Source organism: Triticum urartu, chromosome 3A, assembly GCF_056163025.1.
Source record: "Triticum urartu cultivar PI428250 chromosome 3A, HENAU_Tu73, whole genome shotgun sequence".
Lineage (NCBI taxonomy): Eukaryota > Viridiplantae > Streptophyta > Magnoliopsida > Poales > Poaceae > Triticum > Triticum urartu.
The window spans coordinates 59,405,870-59,427,137 of record NC_141875.1 but is presented as its reverse complement, the minus strand read 5'-3'; positions in this window follow the sequence as shown (position 1 = coordinate 59,427,137).

Below are 21,268 nucleotides of genomic sequence, written 5' to 3'. Positions count from 1 at the left end.
TCTTGCGAGGATCTTCGTTGCTCCCGCATGAGCTTCACGGAAGCGGAGCCCCCCCTTCCCCTACTAGTGAAGCATCAGCCAGGGGTTCCACTCCGATGAGCGGTGGGGAAGCGAGTCGTCTTTTGAGCTAAAGCATATACCTCCGGGTGTCCCGGTAGTCCGGTGATCGGGCTACCGGACATGAGGAAGACAAAGGGATCCGCGGACGGCGATTTAGATTAGGTATTAATTATACCTTCAGCGCCGGACTACCACCGTTGATGTAAATGTACTGCAATCCGTCATGTTTATATGAAAATCTGCCTTTTTTATATGAAAACCGTCATGTTTGCATGAAATCCGACCGTGTTTGCATGAATTTTGTCGGTTGGTTTGAGGTGTTGTGAAAATGTATGCAGCTAGCGTTGGATGATTGTCTCTCTTATCTATGTCTGTGGACTGGTCCCACCTGTCCGCGAACGGATGCGGGAGGTTTTTTACGGTTTGCCGTTGAAGATGCCTTATGCCATCATATAAAAGCCAAGCAAAATAATTACTCATATATACAATTATAACAAAATAAGCACAAACAATTGCTGTCTTGGACGATTACACATGCCTAAGAAAATCTATATACAACAGTCACATATGAATAGTCACTGTCCCGAGGACGTGGGTTGCAAGCCTGCAAGGCTATACCTCGCTAAAAGAAAAATCACTAGTGGTTGGGACGTCACCCTGTGGTGCTGTTTGAGAGAAAGCTACGCGCATGTTTTTATTTTAAAAAAATACATAGAGTCCTTGTCTCTGTTTAAAAAAAATCCTCACCTTTATCTAAAAAATAAGTAAAAGAAAAAAGAAAAAAATTACCACCACAGCCTACCAGCTAGTGCCACTTTGCATAACCCTTCATTTAAAAAAAAATACCAAATCCTCATCTTCATCTAAAAAGAAAAAAATGCATTAAAAAATAATTCACACCTTCATCTAAAAAAATTTCAAAAGATTTTTAACCACGGCCAACCAACTTGTGCCACGTGGTATAGCTGGTTGACTGCCCTTGACCCGTAGCTTAATGGGTTTAATTAATGTCTCGGTGTTGTTCTTGTGTGTGGTTCCTTGTTCTGTGGCATCTGTGATCTTCTGCACTTCCATGTGTCATCTACCAGTGTACCAGTACTTTCGATGGTTTCCTATTAACATGAATGCTTAATCGAGTAGCTCAACGAGAGCGGTGAGGATAAGAACGACAACGGACCATGCATGCAAGTTGCATGCTTTGGTGATGTGTACCCACCTCTTCTTCTTCTTGTCCTAATTGCAGGAGAAGAAACCACTGGTTGCTGTCGTCGGCCTTGCAATTTCTTCGTCCGCATTCAAGGAGCTATCTCGATTCATGCATGCTCGAGTACTTCTTTTCGGGAAAGAAAATGCTCGAGTAATTGGACGTACGAGAGAGTGGTGATCCTTTACATCGCCGGCATGGATAAGAGACGGGGGAGGCCGCGCTGCTAGTTCATTTCATTTGTCCCCGTTCTTATCCTAAGAGCATGTCCCGTTGCCATCCACAGTGGCCGCTTTATTAGTTTATTTACTCCCTATTGCATGCATATGGGCGTGGAATTATCACCACACGCAACATTATTATCTGACATTTTATCCCTCGTGCATGCTTATGGACATGTATAGAAGGCAGGGAATTATCAACACATGTTACCTTGAGGAGCCGTATTTATGACTAGTAGTGTAAGAGCAACTCTAGCAGACCCCGCATCTCGTCGTCCCGCAAAATGCGTTTGCAGTTTGCGCAAAACCGTTTTTGCGGACCGGCGCGGGCTGACACAGATGCAGACCCCGTATAATGGATCGTAAAAAAACATATTCGCGAAATATGCTTTTTTACGGGTCGGCTTCCGCGGGTTCTGATCTGACGCAGCTCCTCCCGCCCCGCAAAACTTAGATTTGCAACTTAAATTGATCTAGCATAATGCTTTTCTTTACTTTTGCAACAACATTAGATACAAAAGATATCACCAAATCTTGGCTAGAATAGCAAAACCAAAGAAAACAAGAACCACAAGTGTGCATTTCAAAAGATTTCCAACTTCCATAACTGCTCCCACTAGTTGAAGCAATATCTTCTCCATGCACTTATTGTTGATCTGCGGATTCTTGATCTTGCTTTCTTCATTCTTCATCTTTGGTTTCAAAGAAGTAGACGTTGCTTCCCCTCTAGTTACACATGTAGCCGCATCATTGCCTTCGATTGTACCAAGGAGTGCACTAACATCTATTAAATTTCTTTCTATCAACAAATCAATGTATTGGCCTTCCCAAAACCAAAATGAGCATCCTTTGTCCTACACAAAAGAAGCTCAAAGTGAGCTACCGCAATCGAACTAAAGAATGAGCTATGAAACGAGCTACCGCAACTGCTCGTACCCCGTCGTTTTCGCATTTGAAGAACACCCATCCGAGGTGCTTCGGCGTGCTCGAAGTGAGCCGCAACACTTTTCGCGTGCAGTCGTCGCACTCTATGAGCGGCATCGGCAAGTCACAAAGACGCTGCGCGAGCGCCGAGCCCGGTGGACGGCCGGACGAGTCCATGCCCGCAAACCTTCGGCGACGATGGGCATACGAACTCGCACCTGCATGCGGCGATGCGCCCTTGACTGGGCTGCGGGAGAGGCTCCTCGACCACTCCATAGCTTGGGGCAGCAACTGGCGGCCAAAAAAAGCCAAATCCGGCGGCCCGCGATGAACTGCCGCAGATCTGCAAATCCGGCGGCTCGCCGACGCAGGGGGGAGGGGGGAGACCTCGTGCGCGTGGCGGCCTTCCGGCGTGCTCCTGCCGGCTGCAGTCGCCGGAATCTTGGGCGGCGGCGCGAGAGGGGAGAGGAGAGGTGGTTGGTGGGAGAAAGCGCGGGATGAAATGTCCCCCCACCAACCGCTTCCGCTTATATGCAGGGCACCGCATCCGCAGGGGGAAACCCGCGTTTTCCCGGGTTGGGCTCGGGATTTTGCCGCGCCCCCTACAAATTTTTGCGGGCCGGGGCGGGATGTGGGGTCTGATCGGACGGGTTTTTCCGCCCCGACCCGCATTTTGGCGGTTATTTTACGGGTCGGGGTAGGATGCGGGGTCTGCTAGAGTTGCTCTACGGGCATCTCCAACAGCAACCCGCAAACCTCTCGCATCCATTCAGACCGCCTTTGCTATCTTTGCCAATAAATGATGAGCTACAAAAGAATTAATTTTTTTAAAACATTCAACATGGTCTTATATCGGTCCGTGACGTGGTCCGGACGCGTTTTCTCCCGTAAACCGGAAACAAACGTGAGGGATGTTTGCGGGAGTCCGGACCTCTGTCACGTGCTCTGACCGCCTTGCCCCTCCCCCCGTGCGTACTTCCCGCCCGTTGCTAGCTGCATGCATTCATGCCGCCGTTGAGCGCGTCGCTCCGTATTGAAGGCGGCTCAGGGCGTACGCGACCTCTCACTGCCTCCGTCATTGAAGTGGCGCGCGCTCGCTGCATGCTCGGCTGAACACGCCTCCTCGCCGCATTCAAACGCTTTCATTAAACCCGCATGGAACCCAAGAAATCTACTCCGGTGACACGTCCGTCCAGGAACGGGCCGACATTAAATGCAACGTTGGGTAAGCTCCTCCGCCAGCCCTCTATTTAAACGAGGCCATATGCCGGACAAGAATCGCACCACTCTGCCGCTTCCCATCTCCTTCCATCATTTTCTCCACTCTTTCAATGGCATCCAACGAGTAGGAAGAGCGGTTTTCCGGCATAAAAGCCGCTTGGATGGCCCTCCGAGCCCTGCGGATATGAGCGAGGTAGCTCGCTGCTCCACCTCCCTCGACTAGCCCGACGAAGCAAGTTGTCGCCCCAAGCCGACGCGTGGTTCAGCAACTCGCCGCTCCAAGCCAGCTCGCGGAGGAGTGGCGTTTTGCTCCAGGCCGGCACGGGTTTCGTCCCTGCCTTTGATGACACCGCGTCGTACCACGCCTTCAGTGCCTGCGACTGCGCCGTCCGCCGTTGACGCACGCGTAGCCGCACCATGCAAGCAGAGAAAGAAGCCGGTTGCACGGATGTTGACGAGGTGGCAGCCAACACGTGCGCGCTCGCCGCCATCATCGGGGAGACGTAGAACACAAGAGGCCATCGCCGAGGCGACGCCGATGTACAGAACCAGTTCTTGTCTGGTTCTTCTTCAGCATAGACCATCATCGGGCCACACCTGAGCTCCATGGAAGCGGAGGCGCCCCCTTCTCCTCCGGCTAAAGCATCAGTCCATGATTCTGTTGGGGAACGTAGTAATTTCAAAAAAATTCCTACGCACACGCAAGATCATGGTGATGCATAGCAATAAGAGGGGAGAGTATCGTCTACGTACCCTCGTAGACCATAAGCGAAAGCGTTATGAGAACGCGGTTGATGTAGTCGTACGTCTTCACGATCCGACCGATCCAAGTACCGAATGCACGGCACCTCCGAGTTTAGCACACGTTCAGCTTGATGACATCCCACGAACGCCGATCCAGCAGAGCTTCACGAGAGAGTTCCGTCAGCACGACGACGTGATGACGGTGATGATGTTGCTACCGATGTAGGGCTTCACCTAAGCACCACTACGATATGACCGAGGTGGATTATGGTGGAGGGGGGCACCGCACACGGCTTGGAACAATCAACTTGTGTGTCTATGGGGTGCCCCTGGCCACGTATATAAAGGAGCAAGGGGAGGAGGCCGGCGACCTCATAGGGTGCGCCCCAAGGGGGAATCCTACTCCTACTAGGAGTAGGTTCCCCCTTTCCTAGTCCAACAAGGAGGGGAAGGAAAGAGGAGGAGAGGAGAAGGAAAGAGGGGGCCGGCCCCCAAAGCCCTAAACCAATTCGGTTTGGGCCTAGGGGGGGTGCACTCCACACTTCCTTGCTGCCCTCTATTTCCACTAAAGCCCACGAAGGCCCATTGACCCTCCCGGCGAATTCCCGTAACTCTCCGGTACTCTGAAAAACACCCGAATCACTCGGAACCTTTCCGATGTCCGAATATAGTCGTCCAATATATCGGTCTTTACGTCTCGACCATTTCAAGACTCTGCGTCATGTCCCCGATCTCATCCGGACTCCGAACTACCTTCGGTACATCAAAACACATAAACTCATAATACTGATCATCATCGAACGTTAAGCGTGCGGACCCTACGGGTTCGAGAACTATGTAGACATGATCGAGACTCATCTCCGGTCAATAACCAATAGTGGAACCTGGATGCTCATATTGGCTCCTACATATTCTACGAAGATCTTTATCGGTAAACCCCCATAACGGTATGCGTTGTTCCCTTTGTCATCGGTATGTTACTTGCCCGAGATTCGACCGTCGGTATCTCAATACCTAGTTCAATATCGTTACCGGCAAGTCTCTTTACTCATTCTGTAGTGCAACGTCCCGTAAGTAACTCATTAGTCACATTGCTTGCAAGGCTTATAGTGATGTGCATTACCGATAGGGCCCAGAGATACCTCTCCGACAATCAGAGTGACAAATACTAATCTCGATCTATGCCAACTCAACAAGTACCATCGGAGACACCTGTAGAGCACCTTTATAATCACCCAGTTACGTTGTGACGTTTGGTAGCACACAAAGTGTTCCTCCGGTATACGGGAGTTGCATAATCTCATAGTCAGAGGAACATGTATAAGTCATGAAGAAAGCAGTAGCAACAAACTAAACGATCATCGTGCTAAGCTAACGGAATGGGTAAAGTCAATCACATCATTCTCCTAATGACGTGATCTCGTTTATCAAATGACAACTCATGTCTATGGTTAGGAAACATAACCATCTTTGACCAACGGGCTAGTCAAGTAGAGGTATACTAGTGACACTCTGTTTGTCTATGTATTCACACATGTATTATGTTTGCGGCTAATACAATTCTAGCATGAATAATAAACATTTATCATGATATAAGGAAATAAAATAATAACTTTATTATTGCCTCTAGGGCATATTTCCTTCAGTCTCCCACTTGCACTAGAGTCAATAATCTAGTTCACATCTTTACGTGATTAGTTCACATCTCCATGTGACTAATACCCAAAGGGTTTACTAGAGTCAATAATCTAGTTCACATCACTATGTGATTAATGATACGTCTCCAACGTATCTATATTTTTTGATTGCTCCATGCTATATTATCTACTGTTTTGGACATTATTGGGCTTTATTATCCACTTTTATATTATTTTTGGGACTAACCTATTAACCGGAGGCCCATCCCATAATTGCTGTTTTTTTGCCTATTTCAGGGTTTCTAAGAAAGGAATATCAAATGGAGTCCAAACAGAATGAAACCTTTGGGAACGTGATTTTCTCACCGAACATGATCCAGGGGACTTGGACCCTACGTCAAGAAACAAAAGAGGAGGCCATGAGGTAGGGGGGCGCGCCTACCCCCCAGGCGCGCCCTCCACCCTCGTGGGCCCCCTGTTGCTCCACCGACGTACTCCTTCCTCCTATATATACCTACGTACCCCAAACGATCAGATACGGATCCAAAACCCTAATTCCACCACCGCAACTTTCTGTATCCATGAGATCCCATCTTGGGGCCTGTTCCGGAGCTCCGCCGGAGGGGGTATCCATCACGGAGGGCTTCTACATCAACACCATAGCCCCTTCGATGAAGTGTGAGTAGTTCACCTCAAACCTACGGGTCCATAGTTAGTAGCTAGATGGCTTCTTCTCTCCTTTTGGATCTCAATACAATGTTCTCCCCCTCTCTTGTGGAGATCTATTCGATGTAATCTTCTTTTTGCGGTGTGTTTGTTGAGACCGATGAATTGTGGGTTTATGATCAAGTCTATCTATGAACAATATTTGAATCTTCTCTGAATTCTTTTATGTATGATTGGTTATCTTTGCAAGTCTCTTCGAATTATCAGTTTGGTTTGGCCTACTAGATTGATCTTTCTTGTAATGGGAGAAGTGCTTAGCTTTGGGTTCAATCTTGCAGTGTCCTTTCCCAGTGATAGTAGGGGCAGCAAGGCACGTATTGTATTGTTGCCATCGAGGATAACTAGATGGGGTTTTCATCATATTGCATGAGTTTATCCCTCTACATCATGTCATCTTGCTTAAGGCGTTACTTTGTTTTCATGAACTTAATACTCTAGATGCATGCTGGATAGCGGTCGATGAGTGGAGTAATAGTAGTAGATGCAGGCAGGAGTCGGTCTACTTGTCTCGGACGTGATGCCTATATACATGATCATACCTAGATATTCTCATAACTATGCTCAATTCTATCAATTGCTCAACAGTAATTCGTTCACCCACTGTAGAATACTTATGCTCTCGAGAGAAGCCACTAGTGAAACCTATGGCCCCCGGGTCTATCTTCATCATATTAATCTTCCAATACTTAGTTATTTTCTTTTGCTTTTACTTTGCATCTTTATCATAAAAATACCAAAAATATTATCTTATCATATCTATCAGATCTCACTCTCGTAAGTGGCCATGTAGGGATTGACAACCCCTTATCGCGTTGGTTGCGAGGATTTATTTGTTTTGTGCAGGTGCAAGGGACTCGCGCGTAGCCTCCTACTGGATTGATACCTTGGTTCTCAAAAACTGAGGGAAATACTTATGCTACTTTGCTGCATCATCCCTTCCTCTTCGGGGAAAACCAACACAGTGCTCAAGAGGTAGCCGTTGTCAGAGAGGTCTATGCAAAAGTCAATATACCAAGTACCCTTATCTCCCGCATTACATTATTTGCCATTTGCCTCTCGTTTTCCTCTCCCCCACTTCACCCTTGTCGTTTTATTCGCCCTCTCTCTCTATCCTCCCTCTCTTTCCCGTTTGCCTCTTTTTGCCTGCTCGCTTTTTGTTTGCTTGTGTGTTAGTTCGTTTGCTTATCGTTATGGCTAGTCCCTTATCTTCTCCGTTGTCCCCTGAGTTCGAAATCTTTCACTTCAAACAAAGACTAGGAGAAAACTTAAAAGATGCCTGGTTGAGAATAATGGAGTCTTATCGTAATTGTACCTCTGAAATAAACCAGAGAATTTTGCTTCACAATTTTTATGTTGGATTAAATATGTCTCATAGACAACTCTTGGATTGCGTTGCCAAAGGCAATTTTATTGAAATCGATCCCCATATCGCACTTGAAATTATAGAAGGTATAGTGGGAACACTACCTCAACAAAAGGGGCCTCATCCTACTCAGGAAGAGACGCAAGTTTTTGAATTTTTTTGTGAAGTTACTAAAATTTTACAGAAGTCTCTTGAACCTCTTAAGAACGTTAGTGGAAATATTCACCGCATGAATATGTTGATTACCCTTTGCAATAAGCGGTTGGATTCGTTAGATCTAAAAATTTCAGAATATGAAGGGAAACGTAAATAACCTCCCGGATTTGAGCTTGATTCCGCTAAAAAGTTGAAAACAAAAGATGAAAATACCTAGATCTATCCTTGCTTGTTATGCCTAGCTAGGGGCGTTAAACGATAGTGCTTGTTGGGAGGCAACCCAATCTTATTTTTATTCCTTGATTTTTGCTCCTGTTTAGTAATAAATAATTTATCTATCCTCTGTTTTTTGTTGTGTTTTTGTGTTTAATTAGTGTTTTTGCCAAGTAGAACCGTTGGGAAGACTTGGGGAAAGTCTTGTTAAACTTGCTGTAAAAAACAGAAACTTTAGCGCTCACGAGAACTGCTGCCATTTTTATTTGGAAAGTGATATTTAGTTAATTATTTTTTCAGATGATTAATAGATAAATTGCTGACGTCCAGCAATTTATTTTAGAATTTTTGGGGTTCCAGATCTTCCGCTAGTTACAGATTACTACAGACTGTTCTGTTTTTGACAGATTCTGTTTTTCGTGTGTCGTTCGCTTATTTTGATGAATCTATGGCTAGTAAAATAGTTTATAAACCATAGATAAGTTGTAATACAGTAGGTTTAACACCAATATAAATAAAGAATGAGTTCATTATAGTGCCTTGAAGTGGTCTTTTGTTTTCTTTCGCTAACGGAGCTCACGAGATTTTCTACTTTGAGTTTTGTGTTGTGAAGTTTTCAAGTTTTGGGTAAAGATTTGATGGATTATGGAACAAGGAGTGGCAAGAGCCTAAGCTTGGGGATGCCCATGGCACCCCCAAGATAATCTATGGACACCTAAAAGCCAAAGCTTGGGGATGCCCCGGAAGGCATCCCCTCTTTCGTCTACTTCTATCGGTAACTTTACTTGGAGCTATATTTTTATTCACCACATGATATGTGTTTTGCTTGGAGCGTCTTGTATGATTTAAGTCTTTGCTTTTTAGTTTACCACAATCATCCTTGCTGTACACACCTTTTCAGAGAGCGATACATGATTTGGAATTTGTTAGAATACTCTATGTGCTTCGCTTATATCTTTTGAGTTATATAGTTTTGCTCTAGTACTTCACTTATATCTTTTTGAGCAAGGTGGTGGATTTGTTTTATAGAAACTATTGATCTCTCATGCTTCACTTAGATTATTTTGAGAGTCTTAAATAGCATGGTAATTTGCTTAAAATCCTAATATGCTAGGTATTCAAGATTAGTAAAATTTTCTTATGAGTGTTTTGAATACTAAGAGAAGTTTGATGCTTGATGATTGTTTTGAGATATGGAGGTAATAATATCAAAGTCGTGCTAGTTGAGTAGTTGTGAAATTGAGAAATGCTTGTGTTGAAGTTTGCAAGTCCCGTAGCATGCACGTTGGTAAACGTTATGTAACAAATTTGAAACATGAGGTGTTATTTGATTGTCTTCCTTATGAGTGGCGGTCGGAGACGAGCGATGGTCTTTTCCTACCAATCTACCCCCCTAGGAGCATGCGCGTAGTGCCGAGGTTTTTGATGACTTGTAGATTTTTGCAATAAGTATGTGAGTTCTTTATGACTAATGTTGAGTCCATGGATTATACGCACTCTCACCCTTCCATCCTTGCTAGCCTCTTCGTTACCGTGCATTGCCCTTTCTCACATTGAGAGTTGGCGCAAACTTCGCCGGTGCATCCAAACCCCGTGATATGATACACTCTTTCACACATAAACCTCCTTATATCTTCCTCAAAATAGCCACCATACCTACCTATTATGGCATTTCCATAGCCATTCCGAGATATATTGCCATGCAACTTTCCACCATTCCGTTTATTATGACACATTCATCATTGTCATATTGCTTAGCATGATCATGTCGTTGACATAGTATTTGTGGCAAAGCCACCGTTCATAATTCTTTCATACATGTCACTCTTGGTCCATTGCATATCCCGGTACACCGCCAGAGGCATTCATATAGAGTCATCTTTTGTTCAGCATCGAGTTGTAATCATTGAGTTGTAAATAAATAGAAGTGTGATGATCATCATTTTCTAGAGCATTGTCCCAAGTGAGGAATTAAAAAAGAGAAAGGCCATATAAAAAAAGAGAAAGGCCAAATAAAAAATGAGAGAAAAAGAGAGAAGGGACAATGTTACTATCCTTTGCAACACTTGTGCTTCAAAGTAGCACCGTAATCTTCATGATAGAGAGTCTCTTGTTTTGTCACTTTCATATACTAGTGGGAATTTTTCATTATAGAACTTGGCTTGTATATTCCAACAATGGGCCTCCTCAAGTGCCCTAGGTCTTCGTGAGCAGGCAAGTTGGATGCACACCCACTTAGTTTCTTTTGATGAGCTTTCATACATTTATAGCTCTAGTGCATCCGTTGCATGGCAATCCCTACTCCTTGCATTAACATCAATCGGTGGGCATCTCCATAGCCCATTGATTAGCCTCGTTGATGTGAGACTTTCTCCTTTTTTGTCTTCTCCACATAACCCCCCTCATTATATTCTATTCCACCCATAGTGCTATGTCCATGGCTCGCACTCATATATTGTGTGGAAGTTTATAGGTTTGAGATTACTAAAGTATGAAACAATTGCTTGGCTTGTCATCGGGGTTGTGCATGATGAAAGCATTCTTGTGTGACGAAAATGGAGCATGACTAAACTATATGATTTTGTAGGGATGAACTTTCTTTGGCCATGTTATTTTGAGAAGACATAATTGCTTAGTTAGTATGCTTGAAGTATTATTATTTTTATGTCAATATGAACTTTTGTATTGAATCTTTCGGATCTGAATATTCATACCACAATTAAGAAGAATTACATTAAAATTATGCCAAGTAGCACTCCACATCAAAAATTCTGTTTTTATCATTTAGCTACTCGAGGACGAGCAAGAATTAAGCTTGGCGATGCTTGATACGTCTCCAACGTATCTATAATTTTTGATTGCTCCATGCTATATTATCTACTGTTTTGGACATTATTGGGCTTTATTATCCACTTTTATATTATTTTTGGGACTAACCTATTAACCGGAGGCCTAGCCCAGAATTGCTGTCTTTTGCCTATTTCAGGGTTTCGAAGAAAAGGAATATCAAACGGAGTCCACATGGAATGAAACCTTCGGGAATGTGATTTTCTCACCGAACATGATCCAGGGGACTTGGACCCTACTTCAAGAAACAAAAGAGGAGGCCACGAGGTAGGGGGGCACGCCTCCCCCCCAAGGGCGCCCTCCACCCTCGTGGGCCCCCTGTTGCTCCACCGACGTACTCCTTCCTCCTATATATACCTACGTACCCCCAAACGATCAGATACGGAGCCAAAACCCTAATTCCACCGCCGCAACTTTCTGTATCCACGAGATCCCATCTTGGGGCCTGTTTCGGAGCTCCACCGGAGGGGGTATCCATCACGGAGGGCTTCTACATCAACACCATAGCCCCTCCGACGAAGTGTGAGTAGTTCACCTCAGACCTACGGGTCCAAAGTTAGTAGCTAGATGGATTCTTCTCTCTTTTTGGATCTCAATACAATGTTCTCCCCCTCTCTTGTGGAGATCTATTCGATGTAATCTTCTTTTTGCGGTGTGTTTGTTGAGACCGATGAATTGTGGGTTTATGATCAAGTCTATCTATGAACAATATTTGAATCTTCTCTGAATTCTTTTATGTATGATTGGTTATCTTTGCAAGTCTCTTCGAATTATCAGTTTGGTTTGGCCTACTAGATTGATCTTTCTTGCAATGGGAGAAGTGCTTAGCTTTGGGTTCAATCTTGCGGTGTTCTTTCCCAGTGACAGTAGGGGCAGCATGGCACGTATTGTATTGTTGCCATCGAGGATAACAAGATGGGGTTTTCATCATATTGCATGAGTTTATCCCTCTACATCATGTCATCTTGCTTAAGGCGTTACTTTATTTTCATTAACTTAATACTCTAGATGCATGCTGGATAGCGGTCGATGAGTGGAGTAATAGTAGTAGATGCAGGCAGGAGTCGGTCTACTTGTCTCGGACGTGATGCCTATATACATGATCATGCCTAGATATTCTCATAACTATGCTCAATTCTGTCAATTGCTCAACAGTAATTTGTTCACCCACCGTAGAATACTTATGCTCTTGAGAGAAGCCACTAGTGAAACATATGGCCCCGGGTCTATCTTCATCATATTAATCTCCTACTACTTAGTTATTTCCTTTGCTTTTTTACTTTGCTTTTACTTTACTTTGCATCTTTATCACAAAAATACCAAAAATCTTATCTTATCATATCTATCAGATCTCACTCTCGTAAGTGGCCGTGTAGGGATTGACAACCCCTTATCGCGTTGGTTGTGAGGATTTATTTGTTTTGTGCAGGTGCGAGGGACTCGCGCATAGCCTCCTACTAGATTGATACCTTGGTTCTCAAAAACTGAGGGAAATACTTACGCTACTTTGCTGCATCATCCCTTCCTCTTCGGAGAAAACCAACACAGTGCTCAAGAGGTAGCAACATCCAATGTCCATGGTCAGGAAACCATGACCATCTATTGATCAACGAGCTAGTCAACTAGAGGCTTACTAGGGACAGACTACGATCTATGTATTCACACATATATTACGGTTTCCGGTTAATACAATTATAGCATGAACAATAGACAATTATCATGAACACGGAAATATAATAATAACCACTTTATTATTGCCTCTCGGGCATATTTCCAACATTCGGTTCATCAAAACACATAAACTCATAATACTGATCGTCACCGAATGTTAAGCGTGCGGACCCTACGGGTTCGAGAACTATGTAGAAATGGCCGAGACATGTCTCCGGTCAATAACCAATAGCGGAACCTGGATGTTCATATTGGCTCCCACATATTCTACGAAGATCTTTATCGGTCAAACCGCATAACGATATACGTTGTTCCCTTTGTCATCGGTATGTTACTTGCCCGAGATTCGACCGTCGGTATCTCAATACCTAGTTCAATCTCGTTACCGGCAAGTCTTTTTACTCGTTCCGCAATGCATCATCCTGCAACTAACTCATTAGTCACATTTCTTGCAAGGCTTATAGTGATGTGCATTACCGAGAGGGCCCAGAGATACCTCTCCGACAATCGGAGTGAAAAATCCTAATCTCGATCTATGCCAACTCAACAAGTACCATCGTAGACACCTGTAGAGCACCTTTATAATCACCCAGTTACGTTGTGACGTTTAGTAGCACACAAAGTGTACCTCCAGTATCTGGGAGTTGCATAATCTCATAATCATAGGAACATGTATAAGTCATGAAGAAAGCAATAGCAATATACTAAACGATCAAGTGCTAAGCTAACGGAATGGGTCAAGTCAATCACATCATTCTCTAATGATGTGATCCCGTTAATCAAATGACAACTCATGTCTATGGCTAGGAAAGTTAACCATCTCTGATTCAACAACATCATTCTCTAATTATGTGATCCCGTTAATCAAATGACAACTCATGTTTATGGCTAGGAAACCTAACCATCTTTGATTCAACGAGCTAGTCAAGTAGAGGCATACTAGTGACACTCTGTTTGTCTATGTATCCACACATGTACTAAGTTTCTGGTTAATACAATTCTAGCATGAATAATAAACATTTATCATGAAATAAGGAAATAAATAATAACTTTATTATTGCCTCTAGGGCATGTTTCCTTCAGTCTCCCACTTGCACTAGAGTCAATAATCTAGTTCACATCGTCATGTGATTTAACACCAATAGTTCGCATCACCATGTGATTAACACCCATAGTTCACAACCGCCATGTGACCAACACTCAAAAGGTTTACTAAAGTCAGTAATCTTAGTTCACATCGCCATGTGATTAACACCCAAAGAGTACTAAGGTGTGATCATGTTTTGCTTGTGAGAGAATTTTAGTCAACGGGTCTGCCATATTCAGATCCGTATGTATTTTGCAAATTTGTATGTCAACAATGCTCTGCACGGAGCTACTCTAGCTAATTGCTCCCACTTTCAATATGTATCCAGATTGAGACTTAGAGTCATCTAGATAAGTGTCAAAACTTGCATCGACGTAACCCTTTACGACGAACCTTTTGTCACCTCCATAATCGAGAAACATATCCTTATTCCACTAAGGATAATTTTGAACGCTGTCCAGTGATCTACTCCTAGATCACTATTGTACTCCCTTGCCAAACTTAGTGTAGGGTATACAATAGATCTGGTACACATCATAGCATACTTTATAGAACCTATGACTGAGGCATAGGGAATGACTTTTCATTCTCTTTCTATTTTCTGCTGTGGTCGGGTTTTGAGTCTTTGCTCAACTTCACACCTTGCAACACAAGCAAGAACTCCTTCTTTGACTATTCCATTTCGAACTACTTGAAAATCTTGTCAAGGTATGTGCTCATTGAAAAAACTTATCAAGCGTCTTGATCTATCTCTATAGATCTTGATGCTCAATGTGTAACCAGCTTCATCGAGGTCTTTCTTTGAAAAACACTTATTCAAGATCCTATTATGCTATCCAGAAATTCTATATCATTTCCAATCAACAATATGTCATCCACATATAATATTAGAAATGCTACAGAGCTCCCACTCACTTTCTTGTAAATACAGGCTTCTCCAAAAGTCTGTATAAAACCATATGCTTTGATCACACTATCAAAACATTTATTCCAACTCCGAGAGGCTTGCACCAGTCCATAAATGGATCACTGGAGCTTGCACACTTTGTTATCACCCTTTGGATCGATAAAACATTCAGGTTACATCATATACAACTCTTCTTCCAGAAATCCATTCAGGAATGCAGTCTTTACATCCATTTGATAAATTTCATAATCATAAAATGTGACAATTGCTAACATGATTCAGACGGACTTAAGCATCGCTACGGGTGAGAAGGTCTCATCATAGTCAACTCCTTGAACTTATCAAAAACCTTTCGCAACAAGTCGAGCTTTGTAGACAGTAACATTACCGTCAGCGTCAGTCTTCTTCTTTAAGATCCATTTATTCTCGATGGCTTGCCGATCATCGGGCAAGTCAACCAAAGTCCACACTTTGTTCTCATACATGGATCCCATCTCAGATTTCATGGCCTCAAGACATTTTGCGGAATCTGGGCTCATCATCGCTTCCTCATAGTTCGTAGGTTCGTCATGGTCAAGTAACATGACCTCCAGAATAGGATTACCGTACCACTCTGGTGCGGATCTTACTTTGGTTGACCTACGAGGTTCGGTAGTAACTTGAGCTGAAGTTTCATGATCATCATCATTGGCTTCCTCACTAATTCGTGTAGGTGTCACAGGAACCGGTTTCTGTGATGGACTACTTTCCAATAAGGGAGCAGGTACAGTTACCTCATCAAGTTCTACTTTCCTCCCACTCACTTCTTTTGAGAGAAACTCCCTCTCTAGAAAGGATCCATTCTTAGCAACAAATGTCTTGCCTTCGGATCTGTGATAGAATGTGTACCCAGCAGTCTCCCTTGGGTACCCTGTGAAGACACATTTCTCCGATTTGGGTTCGAGCTTATCAGGTTGAAGCTTTTTCACATAAGCATCGCAGTCCCAAACTTTAAGAAACGACAACTTTGGTTTCTTGCCAAACCATAGTTCATAAGGCGTAGTCTCAACGGATTTAGACGGTGCCCTATTTAACGTGTGATAACCCACAAGTATAGGGGATCGCAACAGTTTTCGAGGGTAGAGTATTCAACCCAAATTTATTGATTCGACACAAGGGGAGCCAAAGAATATTCTCAACTATTAGCAGCTAAGTTGTCAATTCAACCACACCTGGAAACTTAATATCTGCAGCAAAGTGTTTAGTAGCAAAGTAATATGATAGTAATGGTAATGGTAGCAAAAGGTAATGATAGCAAAAGTAATGTTTTTGGTATTTGGTAGTGATGATAGAAAATAGCAACGAAAAAGTAAATAAGCAAAGAACAATATATGGAAAGCTCGTAGGTAATGGATCGGTGATGGAGAATTATGCCGGATGCGGTTCATCATGTAACAATCATAACCTAGGGTGATACAGAACTAGCTCCAGTTCATCAATGTAATGTAGGCATGTATTCCGAATATAGTCATACATGCTTATGGAAAAGAACTTGCATGTCATCTTTTGTCCTACCCTCCCGTGGCAGCAGGGTCCTAATGGAAACTAAGGGATATTAAGGCCTCCTTTTAATAGAGTACCGGAACAAAGCATTAGCACATAGTGAATACATGAACTCCTCAAACTATGGTCATCACCGGTAAGTATCCCGATTATTGTCACTTCGGGGTTAACGGATCATAACACATAATAGGTGACTATAGACTTGCAAGATAGGATCAAGAACTCTCATATATTGATGAAAACATAATAGGTTCAGATCTGAAATCATGGCACTCGGGCCCTAGTGACAGGCATTAAGCATAGCAAAGTCATAGCAACATCAATCTCAGAACATAGTGGATACTAGGGATCAAACCCTAACAACACTAACTCGATTACATGATAAATCTCATCCAACCCATCATCGTCCAGTAAGCCTACGATGGAATTACTCACGCACGGCGGTGAGCATCATGAAATTGGTGATGGAGGATGGTTGATGATGACAATGGCGACGGATTTCCCTCTCCGGAGCCCCGAACGGACTCCAGATCAGCCCTCCCGAGAGGTTTTAGGGCTTGGCGGCGGCTCCGTATCGTAAAACGTGATGAATCCTTCTCTCTAAATTTTTTCTCCCCGAAACCAAATATTTAGAGTTGGAGTTGAGGTCGGAGGAGCTCCAGGGGGCCCACGAGGTAGGGGGCGCGCCCTAGGGGGGTAGGCGCGCCCCCACCCTCGTGGACAGGTGGTGGGCCCCTGGCCTTCATCTTTTGCGAGGATTTTTTATTATTTCTGAAAAGTTGCTCCGTGAAGTTTCAGGTCATTCCGAGAACGTTTGTTCTGCACATAAATATCACCATGGTAATTCTGCTGAAAACAACATCAATCCAGGTTAGTTCCATTCAAATCATGCAAGTTAGAGTCCAAAACAAGGGCAAAAGTGTTTGGAAAAGTAGATACGACGGAGACGTATCAACTCCCCTAATCTTAAACCTTTGCTTGTCCTCAAGCAATTCAGTTGATAAACTGAAAGTGATAAATAAAAACTTTTACAAATTCTGTTTGCTCTTGTTGTTGTAAATATGTAAAGCCAGCATTCAAGTTTTCAGCAAAGATTATAACTAACCACATTCGCAATAACACATAGGTCTCAAGTTTACTCATATCAATGGCATAATCAACTAGCGAGCAATAATAATAAATCTCGAATGACAACACTTTCACAAAACAATCATAATATGATATAACAAGATGGTATCTCGCTAGCCCTTTCTGAGACCGCAAAACATAAATGTAGAGCACCTTTAAAGACCAAGGACTGACTAGACATTATAATTCATGGTAAAAGATATCCAGTCAAGTCATACTCAATGTAAACTAACCATAATGAATGCAAATGACAGCGGTGCTCTCCAACTGGTGCTTTTTAATAAGAGGATGATGACTCAGCATAAAAGTAAACAGATAGGCCCTTCGTAGAGGGAAGCAGGGATTTGTAGAGGTGCCAGAGATTGGTTTTGAAATAGAGGTGAATAATATTTTGAGCGGTATACTTTCATTGTCAACATAACAACCAAGAGATGGCAATATCTTCCATGCTACACACATTATAGGCGGTTCCCAAACAGAATGATAAAGTTTATACTCCCCCTTCCACCAACAAGCATCAATCCATGGCTTGCTCGAAACAACGAGTGCCTCCAACTAACAAGAGTCCCAGGGGGAGTTTTGTTTGCAATTATTTTGATTTGATTTGCATAAAGCATGGGACTGGGCATCTCGGTGACCAGCCATTTATCTCGTGAGTGAGGAGCGGAGTCCACTCCTCTTGAGAATAACCCGCCTAACATGGAAGATACAGACAGCCCTAGTTGATACATGAGCTATTCGAGCATACAAAACAAGATATTTATTTGAAGGTTTAGAGTTTGGCACATACAAATTTACTTGGAACGGCAGGTAGATACCGTATATAGGTAGGTATAATGGACTCATATGGAATAACTTTGGGGTTTATGGAGTTGGATGCACAAGCAGTATTCCCGCTTAGTACAGGTGAATGCTAGCAAAAGACTGGAAAGCGACCAGCTAAAGAGCGACAACAGTCATGAACATGCATTAAAATTAATTGACACCGAATGCAAGCATGAGTAGGATATAATCCACCATGAACATAAATATCGTGAAGGCTATGTTGATTTTGTTTCAACTACATGCATGAACACGTGCCAAGTCAAGTCACTTAAATCATTCAGAGGAGGACACCACCCTATCATACCACATCACAACCATTTTAATAGCATGTTGTCACGCAAGGTAAACCATTATAACTCATAGCTAATCAAGCATGGCACAAGAAACTATGATCTCTAGTTGCCATTGCAAACATGTTTATTCATAATAGGCTGAATCAGGAACGATGGACTAATCATATTTACAAAAACAAAAGAGGTTGAGTTCATACCAGCTTTTCTCATCTCAGTCAGTCCATCATATATCGTCTAATTGCCATTCATTTGCACGACCGAACGATGTGAATAATAATAATAGTGCACGTGCATTGGACTAAGCTGGAATCTGCAAGCATTCAATAAACATGAGAGGACAAGGTAATATGGGCTCTTTTGTTAGATTAACAATAATGCATATAAGAGCCACTTCAACAATTTAATTATGGTCTTCTCCTATCGACCCCCAAAGAAAAGAAAAGAAATAAAACTATTTACACGGGAAAACTCCCAACAAGCAAAAGAAGAACATGAAATCTTTTTGGGTTTTCTTTTTAATTACTACTACCAGCATGGAAATCTATATCTATACCTATATACTTATACTTTATACTTTATTATACTAATTACAGACTCCCTGAAAATTACCACGTTAATTAGAAAATAGGAGCCGTTAATCTGGTGGGACCGAATTATTACGGTGTAGATTAACCGTCGCAATTCTTTTTTGCTTTTGCAGCGAACTCACATAGTCGTTCCACGGTTGGACTCTATTTAGATGAAAGAAAAGGGATCAGATTGATTGGTTTAACCTGAATGTTACCGTGGAGTCCCAATGGCCACGACCCAATTATCAATCTCCTCCCGACTTCATGTAAAAAACAACTTTTTATCCACCCGACCTATCTCTTCAATCGGTCTCCAGGTCCTCCTCGATTTCTATCTCTAGGCTATAGGAGATGCCGCCATGGCTAGCTCTCCTCCTTCAACTATTTTGTTCTCTCACGATCTAATCGATTTTTCTTTGTTAGAGTTGAAGTGGACGATCTATTAGGAATAAGGATACTGTATATGTGCATCTACAGGTCAATCGAGCTAGCTTTCCTCCAACGCCTCTTTTCTCACCCACAATCTAATGAAATTTTTGGTTTTGGTTTCTGCTCGATTTGAAGTGCACGTTCGATCAGGAGGCTGTATCCCGGATGTTCAGGGCAATCGAGCCAGCGTCCTTGCTCTTTTCTCGCCCACGATATAATGGAATTTTTTAAGAGTTCAAGTGCAGGTTAGATCAGAAGGATGTGTACGTGCATGTTCAGGACCTTCAGCTCAATCTATCATGCTTTCTATGCGTGCATCTCATCGAGGAACTACGTGCTAGCGCGTCAGGAAGGAATCAATCCAACTTGCGCTATCATGCCGTTACTGCAACTCTGCCGGTGATGTGCAACCAGTGCAACTCGGCGTATATTACCTTCACCGGTGCAGGAACCTACGAGGCTGTCGGCGACCATGTTCCTTTAATCTAGATTGAGGCCGCCGCTCCATCTTGGCTGACGCATGTGACTTGATTTAGCTGTCACCATTGTTCTCTCCTGCATCCCACCACCTAGGGTTCGTCCTTAGGTCCATCCATATAATGCTACAGAACCATGGTAGGCTGCTGGCCCACGTGTTCACCGTCTTGACACCATGGATGACTGTACGCCGGGCACTCCCATCATCAGCGAGCGCAGGTGCACGATCTGAGTGTCGATTGGATGGCGACCAATTGAGACAGCATGCGTGGCTGCACAAGACGTACATGCTTTTGCTGATTCTGCAGAGATATTAAATTATATGATCTAGCTTTGCATGCAGGCTAATGGATCGATTCTGTTCAAGGCTAGCTAACTTTCAATCAACCGGAAACACGCGCACGCTACATCGTAGGTTAATGAATTTCATGAGCTCGGCTGATGCTTTTGTACGGCAGCAAAACACACCAGCGCCAACATGTCGGATGACTAGGCTTTGGTGTGCATTCCGGTGTCGGCGTGGTGCGCTGGAGAGATAATACACCGGCATCGGCCTCGGGCATGGTGCACTGCAAGCACCCGTGCAAATTCAGAGTATGTTCTTTATTTTCTCACCTTGGATTCCTTTGTGTTGCTTCCATTGGCATATGTATAAATTGCTAACTGCATGTATACGGGATATATATCTACAATAAGTTAGAAAAGAATTACTCGCATATTGGTTGCCACATGGGTAATAACATGAATGCTGATCTGTCAGGATCTATTTGTAATACTTGATTTTGTTTTCAGAGTAGTTACATTATTACAGACTAAACCAAAATTTTGTTGTTGTTGTTGTGGCTGCTTGATTTCTCCATCATATCAAGAAGAGGAAGTGAACAAGTGTTCAAGTCAGGTTTATGCATTGATTACTGTGATATGTAAGCAAACATATTATATTTTTGTCTAACGGTTGATTGTATGTTTTTAAATAAAAAACAATTATGCAATGAAATTACATGACGTAGCAAGTATAACTTAC